The following is a 27794-nucleotide window of genomic DNA, read 5'->3' on the forward strand; positions in this document are numbered from 1 at the left end:
AAACGCAGATGTTTGACAAATTTTAACATAAATCTATAATTGCTTGCCTTTGCATGTAAAAAATATTTCTGATCTGCTATGATTTATAGATTTAGGCCAAACAAACAAAATTTTATTCATTACTAGCTGCCCCGACAGACTTCGTTCTGTCAAAGGTTATAAGCCTGTAGCATTCCAATAGAAAAAATAAATAAATATAACGTATTTCAGAGTGATCACTTTATTTATTTAATGTCTCAATAATAAACAACAATTACTTAAAACAATAAGTTTCCTGTTTCATACACTGCTACACTTAATAATGCTATATGGTACACAATATTTTTTGTTTGATTACTGGCGCATAAAAAAAATAAAGCTGAAGCTTTTCCAACGCGGGAGCAGGTAACATACAACTATCCATGAGAGAAGCATGGGTTTTCAAGATTAACGCCGCGAACACACAACTGACCCTGAGATTTATTTATGGTCACAGCGAAACAAGCGCACTGGAAATTGCAGTCGTTTAAATTCAAATGGTACGTCAGTTGGTACCATTGGGATGCGAGGTATCAACATCTCTTCTTCCTTACATTTTTCCTTTAGAATGGTTGCTTCAATCATATTGTTCAGTAATTTTTTCGCTGCTAGTCGTGTGCCTTACAAAGACGTGGTTTGTTGATATTTTAAAACATTATGACCACCGATCCTACTTTTAACTTTAAGATTATGAGGCGGCAATCCTGGCAAATCCAGTAAGTTCAAAAATTCTGGTGGATAGTTGACAACATAATCTTGTTTAGTTGCGCAATCAACTGAATTGTATGTCCTTAATTCACCAACAATTTCATTTTGAATTTTGAAAATTTAATTTACATCTGTGTTTTTGGCAGCTAATATAGCTCATTCGTTCAACTAAAAATTATCTCTGTTATTTTGAGCGACGTTTGGGAACATCTTATGAATGAGCTTGGTTTTCGATTCAGTAAACTGACAAAAATTGACAGGAAATGTAATGCAGCAAGTCAAAACGTCTACAGGGATTTTGCCAATGTCAATGAATTGTTTTGAAAATATTTTTCCATATCAATCACTTTGCAATTCGACACGCATATTCTTGCTTAAATTTAGTATCTTAACGTTTTTCCACAAAATGGAGGACTTTAAACATGCATTGTGTTCATCTGCTGGCGTTGACTATGGAATCACTGGTAATGTTTGACGAAAATCTCCTGCTAACAAAATCATCGCTCCACCAAATCGGTTTTGATAGATTCGCAGATCTTTCATAGTTCTGTCTAATGCCTCCAAAGACTTTTTATGTGCCATACATCTAATAAACTTGAAGGCAAACCAAAGATAATCCTTACACGCCTTTGCTTTGTTTTGATTGACGTCAAATGTTTGACAGCTAGGAAATTTTAATTTACTCTGTGGTTTGAATGGGAAAAGAAAAGTGTCGTTTTTACTATTTTCCTCGCAGTTTTTACATTTTCTCTCTCTCCATAAGAACCTTCCTTGTGCCTTAACGAACATGTGGAAAAAAAAATTAGTAAAATGGATCGAGCCGTTCTCGATTTTTGCGCTTAGCAACACATTTGGCAATTCATTTATATTTATATAGATGTAGGCCTAAACAGTGTAGCAAAATGTTCTATAAGCATCTGCCAAGTCGTTCTGCATGTTAATATGTTTTTGCAATAAAACGTTTATAGGCAGCCAATTCAAAATACGTTTATCATAGAAAATTATTTTGAAGCTGAAAATAATCATTACATATTGTAAATTCCAAATAACAAAATTATATTTATAAGTTTTTTATTATAGGCATTTGATTTTTGTACAGGTATTGAATTCTAACTATTTAGGCATCTGCCATTTTGTTGTGAGTTAATATGTTTTTGTATTTATTAGTTTCGTTGGTAGCTAATACAAAATATTTATGTTTCCGGGGTACGTTAATTCTGATACTTTGAATAATCACTTCTTTCAAAACATTTTATCCGTCTAATTATTTGAATTAATATTCAGGTGGTTTTGTGTGCATTATATTGAATTTAACTTCTTACCAATTAACAATTCTTTCTGTGGGTTAGTTCTTTTATAATTGATTCGTTTTTCTTGTAGACAATACAGATAATGTCCAAAATTAAATTTAGAAAGATTTTATTTTTCACTAAATTTTGTTGTTGTTGGAAATATGTTTTGTAATACACCCATTTACTTATTTTTGTTTTATGTTTTGTTATACTTGTATAATATATCAATTGATTAATGCTATGTTTTAAGTATGATTTAAGATGGTAAATGTAACAATTCAAACTATGCACTATTCGTGGCCTAACGGAACTTTTTTGTCGAGGGATTTCCTGCTGGCCTGCGCTCAGGGGCTGTGGAACCACCCCGCCTAACAGTCAAAAGTGTTGACTGACTGTCTCTTTGTTGGTTGTGGCCAATAAGGAAACAGTATTCAAGGCCAAATGAATATTAATTTAAAAACTATTTCTAAATAATTGATCAATTTTTAATTGAATCAGATAAAATATGTTACAGCGCACCAATGTAAATTATACAAAAATTCAAACATATCGCAATAAAACTCTGACTTCAAACACGTAATTTGGCTGTGGGGGCGGGGCCTAGGATAGTCGAGGAGCGCTGGTTGGTGGACCGCGAGAGCTCCGGGGGCACCGAACAGGCCTCCTTGAGGGACAATGTGCGAACCGGCACAGTTTGATATTTAAGAGTTCTGGGGCCTGAAGCGTAAACGCCGGTCCCAGGAAATTTTATCTGTTAAGGGTACTGTATAGTCGATGGTTAAAATATAAGCAAGCCAGATATTGAGATAGAATATCAAAAGTATGTAAAACCGAGCCATAGCAGCCAAGTTACATGAAAGGCCATTTAAAATACAAAATTCTTAATGCATCTGACCTCGCAACCAGTCTTGTGTTTACCCAGTACTAGCCGGAGCAAAGGACAGACGGAGTTCGTCATAGGGTGGGTTACAGTTTAGAATGGTACAATAAAACTTACAGTGAAAGTATTCTAATAGTATTTGCCTAAATAATTCTTTAAAATGATATATTATACTGTGTGTTTTCTTTTGTACATAAAAGTTTATAAAAAATTAATTAAACAGTTGACCAGATTTGTTAATTTACATTGTGCTTGTTAGTATAGTGTCTGTTTAAAATTTATACCTAAACAAAAATAAATTTCTCCCATTGCTTTATGTTTAGCAGTGTACAAACAGTTTTACAAATTTATTGTCACATTAATATTTAATTCAGGAAGAGCTTTGCTGTTGATCGCCATTTGTAATAAATTTTAAATTGAGATAATGTCAGTGATTTCTGAACAAAAGCATCTGGTAAAATTTACAAAATTAAAAACATTAAAATGCTGTTTGAAGACTTCCATATACTGTACTCTCAATATTAGGGATTCAATACCAAAATGCCAGTTGACATATGTATATTATGAGAATGTATAATGGCCTAATTGAAATAACTTAGATTTGCATTTAGATATGTTTGGCAATTTCCAAAAAAAAAAAAAGTAATATAACTACAAAACTTTGTAGCAATAGGTAAGGTAAATAGACACTAAAAACATCTGTATTAAAAAATATACAAATGTTTGGAAATTCCACGGTCAAACTGGGATTCCAAACAAGTTGTTGATCAACAGCATATTTCTTGATGGATTTTTTTTATTAGAATATATGCTTATTTTTTGTATTGGGTTTGAACACCATATATGATAATTAACTGTGTGTTCCTTTCCACGGAGTATTTTAATGTAAAAGATACTTTATCATTAAAAATTAATACGCATTTCGTACTAAAGGTGACAAGATACAACGTTCGAGCCATGCACCATTTCTTATTTAGTAAGTAAACTGTTACGAATGAAATTTAGATCATGTACAATCTCAACGAGAACAGTTTGTGATATCACTTGAAAATCACGTGTTTGATTTGATTGTACATAACAGTGTTAGGGTAACAACTCAGTGCTCATAAATTGAGTCAAAATGAGGTTTTGGATAGTATACACGGCCCATGTCGCATGAGAGTGACATCTAAGCGACATCACTTATTTAGAATATAATTTTGATTGAACACTATGTTTGTATAAGTGTTTATTTTAAAAATCCACTACCTAAATTGTTTTTTTATATATAGTCATTGGGTCAATCCATATCACTTCACCCAGGCTATGATACCCATCAACTCAGATTTTCTTGAAACTTTTTTTAACTGGACCACCCATCAAGTTACTGAACAACCTAATTTTTTTTTTTTTCGCTGTAGGATACATAGTTTCCGAGATAAAAATTTCCAAAGTTTTGGAAAATTGTACCTATGTAAGCGACAGTTTCAAGACACCCCTTTTCAAAACTGTGTTATAGAAAAACATTTGTAGCTCTATGTCTAACTTACATATCATTACGAAATTTTTTCCACATATGAATCAAAGTATGTAGATTTCAGAAAAAAATTTTTCATAAATCCTGCGTAACTCTTGACACAATTTAAAATTTAATGTTCGATTAAGAAACAAATTTTTAAGTACAATTGCTTTGTTTCATTGAGTTGGTATTATTGTAGCTGGCATAGAAGATACCAAGTCAAATTTTTTTTTTTAAATTGAACCTAAAAGCATGATCTACAAGATTGTGAAAGAAAAATGATGGTAATTTGATGGCTTATATAGTTATTTTCACCTTGATTTATAATATAACTCGTTCATTACAAAATTGAAAATACCTATTTTGAATTATTCATAGTTAATTATAAAATTGTTTTAATGTTTTAAGTTAAACATTTTTATCTGGAAGGAAGGCTATGTGTCCTGAGAAGGAAGATATTGGGACATATAGTTTATTCCATGTAAGGTTTCCAGATTGTGACATTTCTCTTCTGAGAAAGAAGCCTAGGACAGTTCCATTGTGTTGATCTTTAATCCCTACCAGCTTCCTTGAAAAACCAGGCCTTTAAAAACCTATTTACAGACACTTTTCTCAGAAGAGAAATGTCAAAATCTAGAAACCTTACGTGAAATAGACTATAGTGTGTGTGTATATGAAAACAGCTGACATAGGGTTCAGCAATCTGAATGCAGCAGATGACTCAGCATGGCAGATACTGGCATGAGTCGTACCCCACTATCTAAAGAAAATGAGCTGATTCTTATTGACCCTCTTTCTTCGAGATAAAGGGTTCAGCTGGAGTGGCAAGCCATTCCTCAGTTGTTTGCTAACCATTGTTGAGTGAAGGTGCTGCACATTGCTGTGTTAAAATGTTGTAAGTTTATTAAAAAAGTGCTTGCAATATACCTGAGCGAAACTAGCTTTTAAAATGTCCCAAACTGAACAACATATTGAACAGTGTAGTATAGGAAAAGTAAATAGAACAGAGTGTCACAAGAAGAGTTACACACATGTGGTTAATCTTATAAACATTGAGACAATAAGTGCTTCAGAAAAAGAACTTTTGGCTGTGAGGAGTGGGGTAAGTTGTGAACTTATACTTACTGTCTGTGAACATCATAAAATATACTACCTGAAAAAATATGAAACTTACCAGACAAGTTGTTTTGATCCTTTTAAGTGCCATAAGAAAAAAATTACAATATCATTAAGGACTGTGACATCTGACTTTTCAGAAAAAATCAATGAAATTCCAATGCTTGTGAAATCAGTGTCTGGGCAAAAAATATGTGATGCATGTAGAGACAGAGTACAGAAACATCCATATTTTAAAGATGAATATGACCTAGAGGTGGATTCAGATAGTAACAGTAATCACAGTATTATAAATTTACAAACATCAATTTCAAAAGAGGAGACATTAGAAACAATTAATACATCATTGGCAGAATTAGGAGAGTCTCCATTGAAACTTCATTCCATTTCATCACACAGAAAACCTGCATACGCAAAAAGAAAGGTTGAGTCAGCATATTCCACTTTAAAAAGTAAAGTTAGCAGAGTTATGGGAACAGAATTGTCTCCATCTGTTAAGGACATCAAAAACTGCCAAAAGATATAGAACAAAAAGTGAATGATATGGATGTGCTTGTAGGTTTACTTAAAGCAAAACTAGGAACTCCTATCACGCGGCGAGAAAAGATACAACATTTAACACTTGCTCCTGCTTCATGGAGCAAGAAAAAAGTCATGGAACAGTTCCATGTGCGTGAGTATGCTGTTGGTCAAGCAAGAAACCTTCTACAAGATAAAGGACTTATGGTTTTACCCGAGCCAAGAAAAGGAAAAACACTAGATAAACACACACTTGAAACGGTGACAAACTTTTACCAAAGTGACGAATATTCGCAAATCATGCCAGGCAAAAAGGACACTATTAGTATGTCAAAAAATGTACATGCACAAAAGCGATGAATACTTATAAATTTAAGCAAACTGTATTCTGCTTTCAAATTTGAATATCCCAACATTAAAGTTGGTATTTCGAAATTCTGCATGTTGCACCGAAAATGGTGTGTTTTAGCAGGGTCTTATGGCACACATTCTGTTTGTGTTTGCACAATCCATCAAAATGTAATTATTCTGCTTCATGCTTGTCATATAGAAGAGACATACCAGGATTTGATTGGTTATTTAGTGTGTTCTAAAGATAACAGAGACTGCATGCTAAGACACTGCTCTCAATGCCCATCAAATGAAAACTTGAATAGTTTTCTACTTGAAAAATTTGAGGAGTGGGACCCTGAAGATGGGTGTCGACAGACAGGACACAACAGGTGAAATTCACAGTGACATTTGATGAATATGTAACAACTTTAATTGAGAAACTACAGATACTTGAGCCCTATGCATTTATAACTGAAGCCCAGAACTTGAACTGGATACAGCTGTAATTCTCATAGACTTAAGTGAAAACTACACGTGTATCATTCAAGATGCAGCACAAGGGTATCACTGGACAAATGCTAGTTGTTCACTACACCCAGTTGTACTTTACACACGTGTCCAACAATCAGAAGACCTACTCGTCTCAAGTATCTGCATCTTGTCTGATGATTTGGAGCATGATGTAGCATTTGTGTTTGAAACGCAAAAAATAATCACTCAGTATATAAAGAAAATGTTTCCAATAGTAAAAAAAATGTACTTTACTTTAGTGATGGATGTGCTGCACAATACAAAATATGCAAAAACTTTCTCAAATCTCTGCTACCACAGCCACGACTTTGCATTAACTGCTTCATGGGCATTTTTTGCTACTAGTCATGGCAAATCACCTTGTGACGGCATTGGTGGTACAGTTAAGTGGCTGGTTACCAAAGCTAGTCTTCAAGCATCTCCTAGTGATGTAATATACTCCGCTGAAAAAGTGTTCAACTTCTGCAAGGAACGAATTCTGGATGGTTAAAAAAGAGACACTGTTAGAAACACGTCAGCAACTGAATGCAAGGTTCTCTACAGCAAAAACAATTCCAGGTACACGCAACTTTTACAACCTTTTCATCATGTTTCTGAAAGATCGATTGCAACGAAGCGAATCAGTTTTGATGAATAATTCAGCACTGTTTTTCATTTTACTGAAGAGCAGCTACCTGACACAGTCAAAATGACAGTGTGCCGGAAATTAGGTATTTCGGCACGTTTTTTTTAATTGTTATCATTTTAAATTATTTTTGGAAATTTTATTTTCTATATAATTTGGTTACAAAAGGTTGATTTACACTTTGTTAGGCTGGTGTACGCTACTTAGTTAAACTTTGTGCCAGTGGACCGAGGCACCTTTTCTCAGGGACCAATCTGATCTTTTGCAAGTCTAAGACGTCTTTGGCAGCCCGTTTGACATATCTCCCGCTTACAGTCACGTTCCCGGCCTGTAACATTAATTCCCTACATGACTAAATTTGCATAGAGCAGCTTCTGGCCTGCAAGCTCTATTTCTTAGAGACCCGCTGAGACTAGAGAGTCTCGGCACGAACGAGTATCCTGTGGACCTCCGTTCCCGGCCTCCTTGCGTTTTTTGTCCATCTCCACCCCCCTTAGTTCTCAGAATTTAGCCCAGGATCATTGCCCTGACGTGAACCCCGCCAGGGAGTGGCCGACTTCAAGGACTATTTGCCATAGAAAAAAATATGTGCAAAGATGGACCACACAGGACATCTAGCGGCAGAAATAGTAACTTCTTCTCTTGTTGCCAGCTCGTGGAGCTGACGCCCGCGACACCTGGTGGCGACTTTGCTAACCTCCCAGCTACCTTCCCCTGTAGGCCACCAGAGAGCAGCACCGACTGCGCCATTAGCCCCAGGCTGTAGCAAACATCGGGGCGAGTCGATCCCTATTTGTTTCAGACACCCCTCAACAGGTAGCGCTAAAATCGGCTAGTGCTACCAACTTCGAGATATCAAAGTCAGAGTTTTTTGTGATTCCCACTCGGGGAACTTCGGAACCTTTCCGTCCGGATGCCCTAGTCGTCGTACCCCCCCCCCCCCCACCCACCCACCCCCTTCCCCCAAATTTGGTTTGAGCATTTCCTTTTAATTACGAGACGCGGCTCTTACGCGGACACTTCGCGTCGCGATTCCAAACGGACTGTTTGAGATTATCTGCTGATCGACAGGACACACTACAAGACTTATGTCCGGCCGCAACCGACGATGTAGTCGATTCTTTAAGTAGTTTAGTCCGTATGTGCAGTACTCAGCATAATAGTTATTTCTTTTAAATAATTTATTTTTTTAAATGATGGAAACGTCTGCACCTGCTGCGTATCCGCGATCTTCCGATCCGGACTTGCTACGCTTCAGAAACTAGAATCCAACTTCCCTGTCTGGTGAGTTACTTTCAGCGTTATTCCCCAACCTCCCCTTAACTTTTGCAGGCATTTTCTGCCCAGTTTGCTAACTGTCTGTATACTAGTTCTGATCATGTTTGATTCGGACTGTTCACAGACAGGGTCCAAGAGCCTGGATGCCGGCTTAGCATTTCCACACTCTTCCTCTTCAACAAACAGGCGCCGTGGCACCAGGTTGACTACTGAGCTCCGGGAAGCGAACCACCGACCTCCGGTGCTACAGTATCTATGAACCTTTTTTGGAACGTTCTTTAAATTACTACGTTCAAAGAAATTAAAACATCCGTTCTGGACTTTAAGAATATAAACTGGGATGGTTTAATAATACATATTTGTATTTTTTTTTGGTTTATGTATTTTTAATGAAACCTTTTATAATCTTATTTAAGGCCTGGCCCATATTTTTTTAATATATCTGAGAGCTCTTTAATTATGTAATTGAAATATGTATTTTAACACATTTTAGTATCTTATAAGTTTCCTTAAATAAATATGGAGTAAGTAATTATATTCAGACGGAATCACACCTTGTTTCTGTTCATTCCTCATATCCTTGTGAAACTTAAAGATCCACCGTTACAGCAGAGTATAATGTTAATACAATTATTTATATACTTAATCTGATTTACCTATACTGCCTCAATGTAACAAAAATGGTAATTAATGAACAATGCTGTAACAACAGATATATCAACAAACTCATACATTGCACGTATTTATGACTCCTACTGGTTTTTCGGCTTAGTTCTTTCAAAACATGAAGAGGAAGGTGACGTAAAAGTGAAATTCATGCACCCTTATGGCCCTGCACCATCGTTTCACTGGCCTCCACAGAATGACATGTCACATTCCTCTTTGCAACATCATTTGTTCTGTTAGTACTCCCTTCACCAAGGGTTCTGGAAGAGTGTACTACTTCTCTGAAAAGGAAGTTGATTTCATACAACATCAATACAAGAAGTCTCGACAGTTAAAATGAAAAGCACTTTTAAGCATTATTCCATAAGTTTAATAACTTTATTTTATAAGTTTTTTTTTCTTAATTGGCAACTAACAGTCTATATTTGCAATTTTCTGGTCTCATTGAAAAGGGCCAATTTGCATTTGTAGTTTATTATCATAAAACTTTTCTTGCCATAACTTTATTAATTTCACAACAGTTTGTAAATTTAGTAGTCATTTACTATAAGAATTTTAAAGTTTCTGTAATGTATTGAAAGTGTGAAGTTACTTCTCTTGTATTGTGATGCAATGTGTTTTTGTATGTGTTAAATTATAAGATGTAATTTATAGTTGAAATAGCTATATAAGCCATCAAATTACCATAATTTTTCTTTCACAATCTTGTAGATCATTCTTTTATTCCATTTTATTTAAAAAATATTGACTTGGTATCTTCCGTGCCAGCTATATATAATATACCAACTCAATAAAACCAAGCAATTGTACTTAAAATTTTGTTTCTTAATCGAACATTACATTTTAAATTGTGTCAAGAGTTACGCAGGATTAATGAAACATTTTTTCTGAAATCTACATACTTTGATTCTTCTGTGGAAAAATTTTTATAATGATATGTAAGTTAGACATAGAGCTACAAATGTTTTTCTTTAACACAGTTTTGAAAAGTGGTGTCTTGAAACTGTCGCTTACATAGGTACAATTTTCCAAAACTTTGGAAATTTTTATCTCGGAAACTATGTATCCTACATCGAAAAAAAATTAGGTTGTTCAGTAAATTGATGGGTGGTCCAGTTAAAAAAAGTTTCAAGAAAATCTGAGTTGGTGGGTGTCATTCCACAATAGAGTTGGGTGATCTGATATGGAATGGCCCCATTTTTAGATTTCCAATTTAATTTAAACTAACTGTATACAAAACAAGGGAACAATGTATATAAGTATATAAGTTTGAGACTATACTGCTGAAAACATAATTACCATACAAATTTGGCGATTTTAACAGTGGTAGGCCATAGGCTGAGATACGATCACCACAATCACTGCAGGAAGCCCGGTATTTATTCTTGGCAAGGGTCGTGTGTTCCTTCAAGGTCAGGGTTCGCTGACGTCACCTCTAGGCTGTGACACGTCACCCGAGGCTAGCCCGTGTAGTTGACAACACTGGTAGCTAATCCCTTCCCGTCACTTAGCCCGGCTCGGTACGGCCCGGGTGCGACAGAGAGGGCAACTACAGATTGTAACTGCGATAAAACACTCTTCCAGCCACCAGCGTCTGTGGAGCAGCCTCCGTTACCTAGCGGTATTCGGGCGACTGCATTAGCCTTCCAGCGCCCTTAAGCGTAGGATTAATGTTGTGGAAAATGGAATACTATTCCAGCAGTAAGTGAAGCAGTTAATAAAACATTAACTATGCATGTAGAAGAATGTAAGGGATATACACTACACTTAATTAAGGAAAATATGACAGTGTTTGATGGCTATTTTGAAGGTAAATTGCAGGAAATTAGCAAAAATCAACAAAAATGCAGAAAAACTCATAAAGTAGAATAAAGATTGTAGATAGTAAGGTGAATGCTTTAGAGAAAGAAGTAAAAGTACGTTCAGTACAAGCTCGCATTGATTTTACAAGGCGTGGAAGTGAAAGACTCAAAAATGTTACCAATGTATCATCAACAGGAAACATTTCGACTAACCTTCCACATGCTGTTACAGGGCCATTCCATGCACACGGGTGTGACATTTGAATGATATTTTTCAAGCAAAAACAATTTTTGAATGTATTATATATAACTAAATGTGTTCCAGGCATAACGGGCTAATTTACTGCATTTTCATTTGTTAAAAAAAATTTATACAATTTTTTTTAGAAGGATCTGTATTTATGTTATGGGTGTGACATATTTTGGACACCACAGTACAAAATTACATGTTTATGTTGAATTCTCTGTGAAATCTGAAAGGACTTTTGCCAAATCTAACCATATGTGGCCAATAAAAGGAATGTAGATAATTATTCCTGTGCCAATTTGTATGAAAATGTTCCTTTCTTTTTACAATAAATTATATTGTGTCGTTACGGGTGTGACATCTTATATTACGGGTGTGAGACTGTACATCAACATGACTGTCACTTTTGTAGACAGATTTGATTTAAACTAAATCACTTATGTCATACCAACTTCTTATATTAAACATTGTACATAATACTATGTAACAAATTTACAACAATTTTTAATGCAAAACACTTCTAGCCTATTTTAGTATGGTGTAAAATGTGTACAAGAAAAAGTCAACTCTAACTTTATACAGGATTTTAAGAAACTACATTATCTCACACTAGTATAGGCTAAGTCTTAAACAATTTTTTTAAATTTCACTCCAGATTTGCATCTTACAAACATGTTACGGTTCAATGACGTCAATATCCTTTTGAAATTAATAGTACACTCTGTTACCAACTACCTTCATTACTGTTTCTGGAAGATACTTCAAAATTTGTTTGATAAAATCAAAACACTTGTCTTTTTCATTAATTTTGAATATTCTTTTTTTGTCTTTATCCTGATGTTTTAAAAGCAGTACCTCAACTTCCTCACCATCAGGCTCACTTTGGCACATCCCTACAAATTTTTATGTTCTCTTCTTTCCCTCATATTCTACTAAAACACATTGTCCTGGTTTGAGATGATTTGTTGAAACTGAAAGGATGGGTTCATCGTCACTGAAATCACTTGATTCTGTTTCTGCATAAATGTCATTGTATGATACTTTTTCCTTCGTCATGCTGCATTTCTCTAACATGGAGAAAGAAGTGCGGCCCACTAAGAGACAGAACTTGTTGTTCGATGGTTTAAAACAATGTTTTGACTGAAGTCCAGGTACAGCCTGTGCATTGTTTCACCGGTTCATTAGCATCCCTTTGAATTTGTGAATTTTTTCCATGTTTAAAAAAATGCATTTTATTCCTGAAATGATTTCCGAAGCACAATCGAAAAACTCTTTCGCATTAATAACCATCCTACAGCGGGACTCATTCCACACTTTGTTTGACTATTCCTCCTACACCATCCACTGCCCCTTTGCCATGAGAAGTGGCCAAAAAATGCCACTCCCTAATGAGCCCAAAATCATCTAAGAAGAAACATAAATTAAATAAATTGTATCTGTTTTTGAATTGGCTGGCACAACCATCTGAGAATACTTTTATAGTTTTTAGATCCTTGAATTCTTATGTGACATAATTTATCACTTTCTTTAGAAAAACATACACAGAAATCTTATCGTGTGATAATTCATCACTAATTACAGCAAATGATCGCACTTTTCCATCACTTAGCCAAGCACAACGTGTAAAAATGGTGATTTGATGGTGGCTCCAATGAGCGCTCTGAATTTCATCTTGATAGGCTGCACCATAGTTCTCTGCAAAATCTACTTTTATGATCACTGTATCTTCAGAAATATTATTCTTTTGTACCTCAAAGTATTTGGACTGACTCTTATTTACAAAACAATGGTACTTGAAAGCAGTAACCTGCTTCTGAATAAGATTCAGTATATCCTCAACTGTACCTTCACTTTCAATTATTTTAGGATAGCCATCAACATCACATCACTGTTTTAACATGACAGTTTTAGCTACATCTGTTTCTGGTTGTAAAATATCTTCAACATTATCTTTACAAGCATGGCAATATCCTGTCATACATGTCTCCCTCTCAATGTCACAACAGATTGCTTCAAGAAAATCATGAATATTTTGGGGGAAACAATTTAAGCACTTGAGTGATCCTAAAATGAAATTTAAGTTAGCATGGTAGCGACAGATGCAGACATTATGAGGTTGTTTTGATGAGGGAAGCACTTGCAGAGGTCTTAATTCATAAAACTTTGACATAGCAAGGTTAGCATCTGGATATTCTTTCATGAAAATTCTATATGCTTCCTTGATTGTGATTATCATATATCGCTTCTGAACAGATACACGTTTCCCAGTGGTTGGATTTTTTACGGTCATGGCATCTTTCTTACCTGGTGACTGCCAACTTACATCATCTCTCAAATAAAATGAAGTAACATTCTCTTTTGTTTCCTCATAAATAGCATTATTTGCAGTTCGTTTTTTCACTGATGCTGCTGAAATTGTAACAGAAGACCATTGCAGTATTTTGTTTAATACTGCGTTTCGTTTTGTTGGGCTGTTTGGAAGTGACTTCTTTACCCTCTGAACTGCTTTGCCTAACGTTTGTGGACATCTATACGAACCTATAGGTGATAAATGTGTTAGGTCTTCCACTTCTTTTTTCTCTTCCAAGTCCTTCCTGTGCTTCCTCTGACGTTCAGAGTCCTTCAAACGTTTTAATTTCAATTGTCTTTTGTTATTAGGCCTATACAAGATATCCATATTTTTCTTTTGTCTTGTCTTATCTCGCTCTTGTTCTTTACTTGGGTGCTCCTTCCATTTATCTGGATCAGCTTTCAATCTCACTTACGAACACGTTCTTTGCTGTCCTGTACCTTCATCTGTAAAAAGTAATAATAAATATACATGCAAACTTAAAATTCACAGCTACTATACATGGCTAATAAAACAAAACTAATTGTTACCTGTAGTCCTGACACATTACAAAATGATTTACTCTTAAAAGCATGCTTTAATACCTTAAAAGAAAAGAAAATTTTATATTTGTGTTATGGGTGTGACACTTTTTAATATTAATCTTTACTTAGTTAATCAAAATATAGCCAGTTAAAGGATGGTCACATTAAACATTGTCAAATATAACCTTTCATTCACATGATGAAAACATGTTCAGTTCTTTATATAACCAAGCATGTCAACTTTTATCAATTTTTTATTACGGGTGTGACAGATATGTATACAGTTTCTAAATAACCAAATTCATGACAGATTAACTTACCTACAGAATGGATATGTTGATGTTTCTTTACTGCAAGGTTAGCACTGTAAACACTACCTAATGAATGTTACAAACAACCTTTTTGGAGGGAAGATTTAAGCATGTCAACTTAACATATCTCTACAAAAATTTTCTCACTGTGTACATGGTTTCCTTTAACATTTAAATATAATAACCTAAAAACAAACAATTGTTACTACTGTACCAAAAATGTTAAATACAATACTTAAGTATCCTAAACAAACCACAAAAAGTGCTATACAATAATTTTTAATTTTTTGAAGATTTGTCCAGTTTCGCATGGAATTGCCCTACAGTGAGTTCGAGTTTATGTGACTTTTGATTTCTTTAAGCCACCCAGTGAAAACATGGTTAGAGGAAGTACCAACATTTACAGGGAAAAGTCACGAAAACCTGGTAAAATTTGTAGAACAGTTTGAGGAATATTGTAAATGGTTCAATTTAAATGATGCTGAAAAATTGAAAGTTTTGGTTAGGTGTTTAAAGAATACTGCATATTTCTGGTTGGGATTATTGCAGAAAAGTGTAACTGAGTATGAGACATTCAGAAAACTTTTTATTTAACAGTTTTGGAATTCTCAAATCAAAAATAATATAAGAGTACATTTACATGCAGACAAATTCAATCCAAAAAGAAACAAAAACATGTCACATATTAGTGATTTGTATGAAAGGTCTAGGTACATGTATTACAATATGGACGTAAAGGCGTTCGTATAGTTAATTCTGACACAATTGCGTACGAAATATCAGTTACAGTTAGCTGGACTGCAACATTTTTTATTTATTTATTTAATAATTGTCCATGCCTAAACAGCAAATGATTAGGCACAACATTGATACAATAAAGAACACATAAAGACAAAACAAAACCATATAAACAAGATAATATAAAACAAAAACAAAAATGGACAGATACAAAAACACCAAATAACAGTACTCAAAATGAGCCAAAATTAAAAAAATACAAACCTAATAAGACAAAGTAAACTAGATAAAAAATAAAAAGAAGCTAGAATATAAAATAAATGTGATCTATTATTTTTTTGATGGATAAATTTTTATTTATCAAAGGAATTAAGCTGTTATAATTATTAAAACTCTTGGCTATCCTATAACCTATATTATTTGATTTATTAACATAACAGTGGTTGATCTCGACAGCTAACAGTAGGTATTTTAATACTTGTATTTTCAAGGAGACTATTACAGGTTAGATTATTTTCATAAGATTTCTTTAAAAATAAAGCATCTGAAATAGCTCTTCTAGATGACATGGTGTCTTTATTTATTTATTTTGAATATTTTCAGCTTTGTCACTATCAATTTTGCCAATTGTATTCCATATAATTGATCCATAATGATATATAAAGACCGAGACAGGAATCAACATTAGAAGCATTGAATGTAATAAATTTAATGAGAGCAAGAGCAGATGCACATTAGATAACAAAGATTGATTATGATAATGAAATAGAAATTTAGAGTCTAGCAAAATCCAAGATCTCTCTAATAACATTAGCTTTCTTTATAGTGATTTAACAGTTTGTAATTGAAAATAGTATGATGATATTTTCTAGTGTAAGTAATGGTAGTTGTCTTATTGTAGTTGAGTTCAACTTAATTAGTATTACACCATCTGATAATTGAATTGGTGTCTTTCTGCAGTAAGTGACAGTCACTAATAGAGGTAATAGATTTAGAAATGTTGAGGTCATCTGCAAAAAGAACACCTGAAGAATGGCTGAGCTCATTAGTGATATCATTAATAAAAATATTAAAAAATGGGGAGGGAAGAGTTCCACCTTGAGGAACACCTGAGCAAGCAAGAAATAAATTTGATTTAAAATTGTTATTCTAAACACAAAAATTACTATCCTTTAAGTAACTAGAAAACCAGATAATATATTTATCAGTTAACCCAAAGTTGGATAGTTTACAAAATAATATGTTGTGGTTAACAGTATCAAAACTGACAAAGGAACATCAGAAGCAACTGCAATCAAGAAAGGTGTTCATCAAGGTATACTATCACCACTCTTCTTCAACATTTATTCTGAAGTCATTTTCAGGGAAGTGTTGATGGAAAAACAACGGAATCATTATAAATGGAAAGGTTATTAACAAAATCTGGCACACAAATGACACTGCTGTAATAGCAAATGAACGTATGATAGACAATTTAGCCTAATACAGTAAAGAGAGTTTCGCCTGTCTATCAACACTTCCGAGACTAAAGATGTAGTCTTCTCTAAGAGAAAAAGCCAGGCAACCCTGTCAATAAAAGGCAATAAGATCAAACAAGTTTCCTCCTTGAAATACTCTGGCATTTTGCTGGATCAGCAGAGTGATTTGCCAAACAAAGATAAAATTTAGAATAGAAAACGCAGGAGACAATTTATTAGCATGAAACAACTCTTTATAAGAACGGATCGTAGTCTGCAATTGAGAATGCAAATATTTTGCTGCTCATTTTTCTCTATGGATGCAGAAGCTGGACCCTTGACCAAAATCTAGAGAAAAGAATTCTTATGAAATGTATCAATATCACCATACTTTATGCATACCTTGGGTGTTAAAAATTTAAAATGACTAAGTTCTTCATTGGATGAAGAAGTAGAAAGACCTGATGCTCACAATAAAGCAAAGGAAAACTCAATATCTAGGCTACATTAGGAGATATAAACGCTCAATTTGTTTATAGATAACTAACTTGATATAATTAATGTAACAAATTATGTACTGGAGTTATAGTTCTGGAAGACGTACGAGTGAAGCCTACATTTTATTTATTTTATGGTTTAAGGAGGTAAAACAGTTTGGAAGTATTGATTAGTCATTCATGTCTTCTATGGAATTTATAAATTTTGATATTTCAAATTTAGTGCTGTTATCTTCTTCTTTTCCTTACTAGTTTTGTTTTATGAAAGTTTTAATGTCGATGGTTGTCAAAATAATTTGGTTGTTTGTTTTAGAATGTTTGAAGGATTCGAGTTTTTTAGTAAAGATCTCTGAAGTGAATAGACATGTATTCTGGTCGAACCATTAATTTCAACAGTAATATTATAAATTGATCCGGGACAACAGCGGAGTTCGTTGTTTAGCTGACGACGACGAGTAGATAGAAACTTCTGCACTTTTAGTGACGGAATTTGGGAAATTTCCGAACTTCTGGAAAACCATACAACCACGTCGGTCGTTTCGTTCGTTAGGGATTATGTACTAGAAAGACATTTAAAGTCTTCGGAAGAGCTCCAGAAGAAACCATCAGGCATGCCTACTGTTGGCGATGCTGACGCCGTGACGACATTACGCTGTCTACAGATGTGACTGCAGTTTCTTCAGTGAACAGACTGTTGGTGAGGTCCATCCGTTTCTGATTTGACCACTTTCCAGAGCCAGAAGGACGTCCAGTCGCGGAAGAACGAGACAACGAATTCGCCGTAGCTTTGAACCCTCTTTTCAGTTCGAATCCAGTGTCTACCCAAATCCAGGAAAAATCCAGGAGTCCTAGTTTATCACTCATGCTCTCCAAGACACTAGTTTAGTCGGTAAACTGCTGACGTGATTTAGACAATACTAAACCCACAAAACATATGTGTAAATACTATTATTTAGGAAAGGCTTTACTCTTACGTACTAAAGGAAGTTATGACTCTCACAGTAATATGAAATAATAATGGAAATATAAATTAATAGTTTCAACTATATGGTGATTACTGTGATGAGTAAACGACTGGTTTGGTCAATTTTTGCATTGAGGCTTGTGTTGTTCTGCTCCATGGCAGCATTGGTCTGTTCTAACCCAGCTCTCAACTCAGCTGTGATATTGGTGTTATTCTGTTCCAGCTTCTCTGTTAGGGTAGTGTTGCTCTGCAGCAATGCCTGCATCAATGTATCAAGTGTCACTGGTGGTGTGGTAGGAGTGCTGTCCTGGGGTGCAGCTGTGTGAAGGACAGTGTCATTCATGTCTGGTTGCTGCCTGACTAGTGAAGGCATGGGCCGCCCTCTCCCCTCATATGTGCCTACAGGAGAATTCCCTGCAGATGATGTAGGCTGTGATTCACTGCCTGAACCTTGGGCAGTTGCATACTCCTCACCTACACTTAGTGATCTGTTCCTTAGAAAGTATGAATTTTGATCGCTGGCCATGGTGGCGTGTAATGAAGTAATTGACACAAATAATTGATTATACAATTAGTGCACTTGCACACAAGACTGTTATTTGTAGAGTATTTACACACTAAAATGTTGAGGTGTCCCTTTTTAACCTCAATATTCGGCCCCACCGTATGGGCTCCAAATAGTTCTGAGGGAAAACTCTTGTGTATAGGCCTTCAAATAGATCTGTGCAGAAATTCTTCCTACTTGTGTTTTGAAGGAAATGGCACCACTTAGGTAGCCAATTAGTTATGTGCGGCTGCTTCTCACACACACACTCTATATACACTTGTGTGAATGGCCCCACCTCTATGAAGATAAACATGCATAACACGTTGGGCTGTGTTAGACTGTGTAGAAATATCAATATTATTTATGTGGCTCTCCAATGGTATGTGATGATGTTCTGTAGGCCACAGTTAGGTATTAATTGAATAGAGGTACAAATATACATGGACATCCACTAGGGCAAATGAAATTATAAATGACATAACACAACACTCATAAATATAATATATAATTATTTTATTGAAACAAAAAAGAAATGGTTTAAAATTTACCCTTACTAATAGTATTTATTTAATTACTTACTATATTCAAAACCTAACTGGTACTTGGCATCATAGATCACACATGGATTCCAATCATCAGGAGTTATGATGCGCACATTTAATACATAAACAAAAGTCTTTATTTGGGTTCGTCGCAAATACACAGTTTTATTATATTATTCGTTTTTAGGGATCTTAATTAATTTTCCTCGGCTAGTAAGGTTCGAAATATCGTCGGTAGAGCTCAGAGTCTCTCAATCTGTAGGACCTCTGAGTTGATGTAATAGTGTGTAAAACAGTTAAATTCGTATCAAAATATCGTTTATATTGTAGATAATGTCATATTACTGCAAAATATCAATGTTTACATTTGTTTTTGGCGGCGATGTGACGGAAAACGGGAGTTACATGACGATGTGCATAAGTGGAGGAAACAAATTTTTGGCACATTTAATTACTCACGTTTTACACTCCTATGTCATTTATCTTTTTAGATAAATCCTAAATAATGTTCTAGACTCCCTGGATTACATTATTAATCATCCTCGTTCTGGGATGCCTACCGCTTATTAGCTAAATTGTAGGATTTATTACCGTCGACGTCATGAGCTACAGCTTTCTTAGCTGGCCATCATAGAACTCTCTTTCCTACTAGCTTTTTAAATTCAGCCAGTTAACTTAACTTTCAAATGGCGGGCCGTGATTGGCCGAAAACCAAAATCAGTTACATTAAATACTTAATAAAACGTGAAATCCGCACGCAACAATAGCGCGGATTACAAAATTTTACGTAAAATTAAAATCAAAAATTATTAAAATAATAATTTACATTACAAAATAACGGCGTTAACTTTACCGTTTACCGTCTTAAAGTTCATTTAGTCCTTACAGGGGTTCCAACAATACATATTTCAAATAGTCCAGAAAAGTCCATGGAGTCACTTTTTCATAGATACACATAAATATAAATTACTGTTTCTGAAAATAAATAACATATTAGACATAGAGCAAACAAAATAAATAAATCGTAAATAATAATAATTAATCTGTCAAAACAAATAACATGTTGCAGTACAATGGTACTTACAGGCATAGTTTTTTACTGTAACAATATGTAAAGCAATTTCGGTTGCGGACAATCCATTTATACAAAGAGCCAAGATGTTAAACATCAAAAATTACATCTCGATCACAAAACATACCACTCAGTCACACTCTTCTTGATAGATGTGCCTCACGACAGAGGTGTAAAATAGCATAGTTCGAGATTCTCAGCCTGTACCTAATTATTAAGTGCACATCAAACTCGGCACATAGACAGATTTACTTGGAAACAATAAAATAATAATTCAGAATCTAAATTACAAAACATTTCACAGTATTAACTTCCGTGACATAGCGTTAGCCTAATAAACACTCTCCGAGGACCGGCTCGGCTCGCCGGGCGCGGAGATGCACGACACAGGGCATAGCACTCTAACGCGCATTATCTGTTTTGTAAAATGACTGGCAGAAGATAGAAACAAAAATAATATACAGAATGAAGCACCTAGTGAAAAACATTTTTTTTTAATATAAACACTAATTTTTATTTTCTTATGAATAAAGTACGATTTTTAGAAGTTGAATAATGCTCTTAAGTTCGATGAAATCATTATATTATTTTCAGCGAGAGCATTTTGAATTATTAGGCAGCGCAAAGAGACACTATATATTTTTATGCAACTTCGTCATATTTTTTGAATAGCCTACTATGTCACAATAAGTGAAAAAAATAATGGAAATAAGAATGCAATTCTACAATATTATAAGGGTTATATCTTTTATGAGAATATTTTAAGAAAAAAATATTAACTAAATATTTTTGACAAATACTATTTTTTTTTGTGAAGACGCATCGTAGATGGAAAAGAAAGGTCCATTTACAGTTTAAAAATTTTCATTATAAAATTTTAAGTTTTCCGTACCATGAAACAATTAGGGTCGGCTTTACATTATATATCAGCATACAGTATGTGCGAAAGATTTATCCTTGGATCGTCTTTCATCAGATACACATTCATAAAATAATTTCATTTCTAGTGATGCATTTTAATTGCACGTTTCCTTTGAATAAGCACAGCAAGTTTAAAAAGGAATGTTGCCTCAAATTTACATATATACGTATTACAATAATTTAAGAAACGATTGTTTCGTCAATAGGCCCTACACGTGTCATTATTACATTACAGGAAAGATTCACAACAAATGCTGATAATCCTTTGATTGTTTAATATTAGTTATATAGAATACGTTATACGTAAAACATGTAAAAACGACAGTGTTTGTGAATATTGTAAATAGAATAAACCTGATATACGACAACGGGCCGGTTTTATTAAAGCTTTAAAATTGTTATTATATGAATATCAATGTTAAAGAAGGTAAGATAAAAAAATCAATTTTAAAATTTGAAATATTTGCTAAATATTTTCATTGCAGGGTTTTAGGTGGTAAATGTTTTTTGTATAATTCCAAAGCAAAATTTAGGATTGCAGTTAGCGTAGCATCGGTAAGCAACACATAGTTCATAGTCAGCAGTCCGGAATCGCCAGTCAAAATTACATAACATGACCGAGGGAGTATTTGATTAAACCACATCATTGCTAAAGATTTTCTGATAGGTGAAAATATTTTGGCAGCTGGCGGTCTGGCAGTCCGAAATGAAGTTCGATGATATCCCACTGCTCGACTGGCGACTGCTGGACTGCTGACTGTGGAACAGTTTATCTCCGACTGCTGCCTGTCGCATGCCAGTTGTCAAACTGCGGACTGCGCATTGTAAATAAGGTCCTAGACCAGGTGGCGAGCAACCGGGAAAACCGGGAAAAGTCAGGAAATTTTTGTGGTTTTTGTGATGCCTGGAAAAGTCAGGGAATAATATTAAAAAACGTAAATCCATAACTTACTAAACAGACGTTTCTACTATTCTGCAGTGGTGTAGTAAGACGTACTAATTTCTTGGTATACGTACGAGTTTTATGTTCCATATTTATTTTTACCAAGATAATTTTGTTGTGTAAAGGTGCCACGGCGTACCAGTGTTTCGTCCCAAATAAATGGTTTTTCTGGCACGTACTACGATTTACTTCCAAGCATCCACTGCCAGTGTTGCCAGACCAGTGGTTTCCTTTGTGGATGTGGTGTGATGTTGTTTTAGTTCCCACTGTGATAAAAGCCACTCAGCTGGTGGTTTATCTTGTCTGCTGTTTGTTAAATTCTATAACGTTTTTTTAATGAATTTAAGTTAGTCTACTGTAGTGTTCCAAGCTGTTTTGGAGGCGAATGTAGTTACATAATGAGAATGTGAGATATGAATGTGCGGGTGGACCTGGCAACACTGGGTTCACTGCTCATTTGTCTTTGTCCGTTCTTGCTGTGCGTGCGCCACTTTGGGCTGTGTTTGTTTTACGTTGTTTAGTATTATATGTTGCGGTAAAATTTTCCTCGGCTTATGCAAGTGTATCAATCAAGAGAAATTCATAGACTTATATTTTATTACATCTATGGCACCGCCTAAAGGACGAACATGGCGTAAACTTTTCTGCTGTGTACTGTGTAGTGATAATTGTGTCATTTGTGTGATCAGAAATTACGGTAAAGCGTGACCTGTGTTTTAGAAAATTGTCTAGAATATAAAAAATGTCTTGACAGTGGGCGTTTCCTGTGTGTTTCATTTCTACGGCTCCAGTGATCTAAAAAAAAATAATGGCAGGTAGAAAAAAACTTTATTTAGGTCGGATTGGTTAGCCGATACTACCTTAAAATGGATCGCTAGAGTTCCAAAAGACAATAATTTAGCAAGGTGCAGTTGGTGTAATATTAATTTTTCTTTAAGCAACATGGGCTGCCGTGCTGTTACAAGTCACATGGAAGGAAAAAAACACTTGAAGTGGGAAAGTTTAAACTGTGTGAAGGTTAATGCTTTTTTCAAGTCTGTACCTTGTGAAACTAAAGCTGTGTCGTTACTTCCATCAACATCTTCAGTCTCGGAGTATTCAGCTGGTGGGGAAATAGCATATGTACAAACATCTGTGAAGGAAAAGCAGCCATCTGGACCTCAGTGTTTGAGCCAGTCTGTGGTAAAATATCCAGTGTAATTCAACCATTTATGCTAAATGATGAAGTCACGGAAGCTGAAATATTGAGGTGTATTCAGTGTGTGATGACACACAGATCTTTGTGTGCAGCTGGGCGTGATGTACTTCTTTTTCGTACAATGTTTCCAGATAGTACCATAGCAAGGAAACTTCAGTTTCAGAGAGATAAGGTAGGTTATTATATCACATTTGGTCTAGCACCATATTTCAGGGATGAAATTAGAAAAATAGGTTTTGATGAATCTCTAAACAAAGTTTCGCAAAAGCAACAGATGGACATAACTGTTCAATTTAGGGAATTAGAGTGTGATGGTGTAGTGACCAGGTATTACACATCTGTTTTCTTAGGCCAATCAACTGCATTTCACTTACTAAATGCTTTCAAATGTGGTATCAAGAGTCTTTCTCTCCATGACATTGTTCAGATTTCCATGAACAGGCTCAATGTCAACTGGAAGTTCTTGCGAGAACTCAAAAATGACATTAAATCTAATTGTGAAGAGCATGCCCCAGAAATATTAGAACTAGGCAGTTGTGGTTAAACTGTGCATTCAAGGCAGGTATAGTTAGTACAGACTGGAAAATAATAGAATTTCTTCGAGCTTTGTATAATCTTTTCAAAGACGTGCCTGCCAGATGAGCTTTGTATACTTCAGTCACATCATCAGAAGTATTTCCCAAAAAGTTTTGTGCCATCAGATGGGTGGAAAATAGTTCAGTAGCACATCGAGCTCTTGAAATCCTTCCCAACAACATAATGTTTGTGAAAGAGATGCAGAAAGACAAGAAACTTTTGCCACTTTGCAATAGCTTCAGAATTGTAGCAGATATAACGAAAGATCCATTGTTACGTGTAAAACTTACATTTTTTAAATCTTTGGCATCTGATGTAGAACCCTTCCTGACAGAATTTCAGGCTGATGTGCCATTGGTACTATTTCTTCATTCTTTATCTACCATGATTCATGAACAAATGGAGCACATTGTTATGAGTGAGATACTGAAAAGTTCTCCTATTGTGCATAAAATTGATTTGAGTAAAGTGGCAAATTTGCATACTGCTAAATCTATGTCTCTTCCATTTAGCGTACTCTGTGAACTAAAAAAAGTGAACTGCTTCAGAGCTTGATGTTTTGAGATTCCGTGAGTGTTGTAGGCAGTGCATATGCAAGTTTGTAACTAAGCTTGTAGAACGTTCGCCATTAACATACAAGCTTACAAGAGCTGTGTCATGTTTTGACCCAAACATTGCATCTAATGTAGAGCTGGGAAGCAAGAGATTGGCATTACTTCTTACTGTGCTGACTGACAATAAATGAGTGGACATATCTGTGGCAGACAAAGCTTTGCGTGAGTATAAGAGCACATGCTCGCAGCCAAATGTTCAGGATAGCTTAAAAAAATATTCACGGAAATCTCTACCTGTTGACCATTTCTGGAGAAACCTTTTTAAAGATGCACCGAGACTGACAAAGTTGCACAAGTGATGAAACTTGTAATGATCATCTCGCAGGGCAATGCAAACCTTGAAAGAGGATTCTCTAAACTCTGAGAGTTTGTTGCCAAACATGAAAGAAGAAAGTTTAGTGGCCAGAAGGTGTGTGTATGATGCAGTAACTTGTTCAGGTGGTATAGAAAAACTTAACATTAGCAAAAAACTTATTCACTCTGTTAGTAATGCATAGTCAAGATTCAGAGAAGCAATTGCATTGAAAAAGGAGGAGGAAGCAGGAAAGAAAGAAGAAGCAGCTAGGAAAAGAAAATCTGAAATGATAATACAAGAGCTGAAAGAGAAAAAGTCCAAAATCATTGAAGATGCACACAGGCAGTCGCAACTGATTGACGAAGAAATTAAAACAATGAAGTTATTAATATTACTGTGGCAATCAAAACTTTTAAAATTCAGAAATTTTAAGTTATTTATAGTGAAAAAATTTTATTTTGTGGATTTGTGACACTTTGAAAATTGCATTTTACAAGTGAACAATGGATTGTTATCAGTGAAAAAAAAATTTTGTGTGTTAAATGTTTAAGACTGCTTTTTAAATAATCAAGATATCATGATATGAGTGTGCAACATGAAGCTGTTGGTAGGTAAGCAGTGTTCATATTCACATAAAATGTTTGTAGAGATTGTAACCTTGTTATTTTTTTGCTTTTCTGTATAGCCAGGGAAAAGCAGTAGCTTACCTGGAGAAGTCAGGGAAAAGTCAGGGAAATTTTTGTAGAGGTTTTGCTAGCCACCCTGTAGACGCTGAAACGTCCGGCGTCGCCTCTTCGTAAGCAAAAGAAACTAAAAATTGAACATTTATATCCAAATGGTTTTATTCTGCAGGCTATAATGACAAAAATTTACTCAGGCATGCAGTCCGACTGCCGGGCTCGGGTGCTTGATGAGAATGTAACGTGAGACGAGTAGAACGGCATATGCACAGACGATAACTTTTTTCCGCAATGCGTATCACGCCAGGGCAAAGAGTGGTTTAAGTGACACGAGATATTAGTATAAACACAGCGTTGTTTTTTTTTCTTATTTTAGCGGTGGCTACACATTACACGTCTCTCAGTAACCTGTTTAATTCATCAAGATTTTACAAGTAGCAGCGGCGATAATGCAATATGATACTTTTTTTGAACCGCTCTCACGGAGTTCCGTTTGTCAACTGTGAGTCTGAGCTTAGCGAGATTGACACGTGAACGTCTCTGAACGCATACACTTCCAACTTCCAGAACCGCACGTATGTTGCTAAACTCCGACGTTTATGGTTTGAATCACCGGAAAAAACATAGAAGTGTGTACTAATCGTACGCCCAATAATAACATGCAACAAATGCTATTTATGACTTTATTATTCTTGTTTGCTGTATGTTTTCAAATGTGTAGAGGATTGATGTTCCCACTACAAACTATCACAGTCAGCCATGGACAGCTGGCAAAATACTATTTGTTTTATTTGTGACAATAATGACAAGCTTCTATGTCCAAATTAAACTTACACTGTCTCAAATACTGCAACATTTATGCATGTTTGCACACACCGAACAGTTTGTAGCTAATTTCTTTGGGCACCAAATTCTGCTTACCAAATAAGAACCCCCTCCCCCCCCCCCCCCCCAAAGGCTCTTCTTATTCTTACGTTTATTCACCATTGCCGTTAAAAATATACTTTTTTTTTAATGTTACGTGAAATTCTTTATTTCAACTTGACGTTTTTAAAATGGTTAAATGCATATTTTGGTTAAAAGTGTTAATTGCATATAAATTTATACCATTAAAAATATTAATGGCCACATGTAAAATAAAATTAATAAATACGTAACTAACAAAGCCATATAAAATCGATTTGAATATATCACTTGTATAATGATTTATTACTTATTCCCAACGATTTTGCGTTTACTTCCTTTAATGGTTTTGTTCTTCTTCCGAGGTGCATTCTGTCGTAACCTTGCCTTATGACTCCGCCTGCAGTTACGCTGAATTCCCATGCCGTTCGGCCGCTACACAACTGTGGAATACACGTGTACTCAGCCCGGTCTGGTGTCCACGATTTTTTTTTCCTAACCTAACTAAAAACTAAGTGTTTGGGAGGGGTCCGGGTTAGAAAGGGACCTAAGTGCGTCTCAGGCTGAAGCCTATCACGCCTTAGTCATGCTGGGATTAGCCATGCAGGAAGAGGGTCGCATGCATCATGTGCTAGGAGGGGATTGGCCAGCCATGGCAGCGATTGTTGCCATGACTAACTCTACTCACTCTTATCTGTAGTCTAAACTACTAGTTAAGTTGGGCACAGGGAAAACCTGCATAGACACAGGGAAAACCCTGGGCACTGTCATGCGGGATGCAAGTTTGCATGCATTAAATGTAGGAAGTACAGGAGACAGAGGATGGTCTGGATGAAGAGTTGGTCAGAGTAGAAAGAGAGTACAATGCGGGGGTTGGGAACTTGGACTCAGAGTGCGCTTTGTGTTCTTCTCCGGGACTGGAATTAATGGCCCGGGACGCGAGCGCTCCTGGCGGTGAGTGTAAACACAAACCACTCACATCCGCTCCAGACAGCTGCACCTATAACTAAAAGAAAGAAAATTAATCATCCTACAAACTAAACTGGCCCGGCCTAGCCAGAGTATTCAGTCCGGGCGAGCGAAGCACAACTGAAAGAGGACGGGAAGAAGAGGCAGTGTGGAGACCCCCCTTCCTCCCGCCTAGTCATC

The 27794-nt window shown here is 35.4% G+C and overlaps 1 protein-coding gene and 1 long non-coding RNA gene across 7 annotated transcripts in view; both read left to right on the forward strand.

The window, feature by feature from the left end:
• Nucleotides 1-27794, forward strand: part of LOC134531221 (histone deacetylase complex subunit SAP30 homolog) — a 79061-nt gene that overhangs the window by 4832 nt on the left and 46435 nt on the right. The window contains exon 1 of one of the 6 annotated variants that reach the window (XM_063366891.1): nt 5216-5498. The exons of the other annotated variants lie outside the window; for them this stretch is intronic. The gene's annotated coding sequence lies outside the window, so the exon portion shown is untranslated. Of the gene's footprint in view, nt 1-5215; nt 5499-27794 lie in introns of those variants that run through there. 6 annotated transcript variants of the gene reach the window in all.
• Nucleotides 5495-27666, forward strand: LOC134531223 (uncharacterized). Its single transcript, XR_010074970.1, has 2 exons — nt 5495-7453; nt 8923-27666. It is a non-coding gene; the product is annotated as an uncharacterized LOC134531223 (long non-coding RNA).

The sequence above is a fragment of the Bacillus rossius genome, chromosome 3, assembly GCF_032445375.1.
Source record: "Bacillus rossius redtenbacheri isolate Brsri chromosome 3, Brsri_v3, whole genome shotgun sequence".
Classification (NCBI taxonomy): domain Eukaryota; kingdom Metazoa; phylum Arthropoda; class Insecta; order Phasmatodea; family Bacillidae; genus Bacillus; species Bacillus rossius.